Source organism: Arvicola amphibius, chromosome 6 (genome assembly GCF_903992535.2).
Source record: "Arvicola amphibius chromosome 6, mArvAmp1.2, whole genome shotgun sequence".
Classification (NCBI taxonomy): domain Eukaryota; kingdom Metazoa; phylum Chordata; class Mammalia; order Rodentia; family Cricetidae; genus Arvicola; species Arvicola amphibius.
This window is the reverse complement of record NC_052052.2, coordinates 20,753,001-20,756,418: the sequence shown is the minus strand read 5'-3', so window position 1 is coordinate 20,756,418 and position 3,418 is coordinate 20,753,001.

Here is a 3,418-nt window from a genome sequence, read left to right as displayed (position 1 = left end):
GCCAGGGGCCATTTTTAACCCCAGAGGAACACTTGGCTATTGCAGCTTGGGGAGGGAGTTGTTATTGCCGCAACTGTGCAAAGATCTGTACTGCTAAATATTTTACAGCCAGGCAAAGTAATACACACCTGGAATCCCAGTAATCAGCAGGCTTAAGTCAGGTGGACTGCTACATGTTGGAAGCCAGCTTAGGCTATACACCAAGACTGTCTCAAACTTTTTTCTTACAAAGGGGACCAGGAGTATAGCTCAGTGACAGAGTGCTTATCTAGCATGCAGCAGGCCTTGGGTTCCATTCCACTAACTGTCAAAAGAACAGATACAACGCCCAGGACCACCTCCCAAAGAGAATGATCATGCCCAAAAGGTTCCTAGTGGTGCTATTGAGAATGCCAGCATTAAACCCCCAGGCAGAGCCACTATGGCTGGTGCTATGCAGAAGGCATGAAGGGCTGCAGACACCTGGGCTTTGGGCAAGGCATGCTCGAGGTTCAAGGTGACAAGCTGACTATGAAAAATAAGTTGTTTTATATAAGCAAAAGGAGTCTGGCTTTCTCGTTTTTGCTTCATGATTATTTTGCCCAAAACAAAGCACAACTTGGGGTTGTCTCCTTTGTCAGCTGAACCATTATACCTTCATCTCAGAGTCTCATTCGGGGAACATTTATTGAATGTTTAGTGTGGCCTAGTGTGAAGCCATTACAGTAAAAAGGGCAAAGCTGTGAGAGGACAGAGGTTCAGCTCACCCAAGGGAGGCTTCATGAAGGCAGTGTTGTCTGCAGAATTCTGAAGATCAAGTAGGAAGTGTGGACCAAGCGAAGCCAGCAGCTAGTTTTCTGAGTGTGAGAGAGGTCCTGGGCCTTGGGAAATCACAACCAGAAGCGTGAAGCTACTGCCTAAGGGGCTGCAGCTTGAGCAGAGGTGGGAATGTGTGTGTGTGTGCGTGTATCAGATCACAGAGATCCTTTAGGTTAGAACCTGCCTGAGAGCACAAGATTTCAAGGCAGTGATAGTGTGCATACAGGCTGGGAGGGTATAACTGTGTGGCAGCATGCACACAGGCTGGGAGGTTACGACTGTGTGCCGGTGTGCACACAGGCTGGGAGGGTATAACTGCGTGCCAGCATGCACACAGGCTGGGAGGGTATGACTGCGTGCCAGCATGCACACAGGCTTCCAGCTTACTCAGCTTGCCGCTGGGAGCATCTGTGCTCTCTAGAGGAAAGGACTGCTTCAGGCTGGGGCAGGTCAGCAGATGCCTCCTGGATAAAATTGGCTGCCTTGTACACCTGAGCTCAGAATCAGCTTCACCCAGTTCCTGTGCCCCTTTATGTCCTCTGGGTTGGTGGGATAGGTGTTTTGCACCAAAGGTCCCTGTGGACAAAGTGAGAAAACCTAAGGGTACAGGAAGGCAGCCCAGAGGCAGCAGGAATAAAAGGTAGGGGAGTCACAAAGTTGGAAGTTAAAGCCTACAGCCACAGTAAGGGAGGCCTTGTTCCAATCCAAGATGGCAGGTGCAGAGGGTTCCTGCACAAGCATAGGAATCAGCCCAGGAGGAACAGTGAAGGGAGCTGCACTGTGCCTTTAGAGGTAGGAGGCTTGGGTCTTCAGTCATCTACTCAGGAAGGGAAGACAAGCTGCAGGACTCAGCCCAGGTAAGCAGTTAGAGCTGGGGCACTGATGGCTGACCCTTGATTTGCCCAAACACTAGCTATGTTAAAACCTGCATCCTTTAGGGGTGGACCTAGTAGGCCATAGTCAATGTGCTTCCGTCTCCATTGCAACTAACAAGACTGAGCACTGTGATATGACAGGTGTAGGTTGCTAGTGTCTTAGAAACTTGTTCAAATGAAGCCGCTATGCACTGTCTTTCTCCTACCTTCTCACCCAATTTCAAGCAGGATTCCTGGAGCGTACACAGCTGTGTCTGACCCCGGTAAGAATGATACAAAGTCAGAGGAACCTAGGACCCACCCACACCTTCAGACCCCCAGCTGCCTACCTCAGAATCTCCACTTAGTTCAGCCCCTTGTATTGTCATTTAACTGATTAATCATCTTAAGTGATTTCCCCAGAACTAAGCCAAGCTGCAGCAAAGGGTGGCAGCGGTGTAGCAGGTCAGGATTCTCAGTCAAGAGACTTGAGGAGAAGAAAGACAGTTGAGAAGAGGCACAGGCTTTGGAAAGATCCTCAGGCAGTACAAGGACAGGAGCACTGGAGAGGATAAAAGGAGAAATTCCCCAGCTTCTGAATTTCAAACCCCCTCCCCCCACCCCACAGCCAAATTTTGAAGACCAGTTAATGGGTACCAACACTTCAGAGGCCAGTAGGGAAAACAGACAAAAAGAATGATTTCCTTTGCTCTTCCTCTCTACAAAGGCAGGACACAATTGTCACCCATCTGGCCCATTAAACACCCTTTGTAAATGGAGCCCTAGGTTCCCAAATAGCCAGGACCTCCTAAGACAAAGCTGGAGCACACCTGCAGCTTCATGGGGCCTGGCTCTGCCACCATGTCCTCTCCTGGGAGCATCTATCCCACAATTCCATGGTGTCGGCCACAATGTTGGTGAGTGCCTGTGTCCTCGGGAAGATGGGAAAGGGAGAAGGGTGCTTGCACAACCTGTGTCTCCCTTTTTTTTTTTTCTTTCTTTTTTTTTTTTTTTTGGCTTCTAAAGACAAGGTTTCTCTGTGTATCCTGGAACTCACTCTGTAAACCAGGCTGGCCTCGAACTCAGAGAGATCCGCCTGATCCACCTGCTTCTGCCTCCCTCCACCACCACCCAGTCAGCACTCTTGTTGTCTGGAAGGGTTTAGCAATACCCACAAGGCTTCCTGATAGCAGCTGCAAACGATGCAGGGATCAAACAGGAGGGGGCGGGCCTTGATCATGGGTGGGTAGGTGCTCTGCTGCTGAGCCACTTCCCGAGTGATAAATTGCTACTGTACAAAGCAAACCTTATAACTAGTAGAAAGGGATGGAGAGTTGGCTCGGCACTTTAAGAGCATATACTACTCTTGCAGGAGACCAGAATTGTGTTCCCAGCACCCATATTAGTCAGGTGGTTCACAACCACCTGTAATTCCAGCTCTAGGACTTGACATCTGGCTTCTGAACTCATATGCATATTGTGAATTAAATTTTTTTTTAAAAAAAATCTTCACACCTCAAACCAAGTATGGTGGCTCAGACCTGTGCCTCCAGCATCTAGGAGACAGGAGGATTAGTTTAAGACCAGTCTCAGCCACAAGTTCTAGGCCAGCCTGATCTATGTGTGACCTTACCTCTAAACAACATCAGAAGAAAAAGACAGTGAGAAAGCCTTTGAATTATAACATAAAATTAGGGGTAGGGCACTCACATAAATTTTTTTATATAACAAACACAATAGGGCCAGTAAGAAGGTTCAACAGGCTT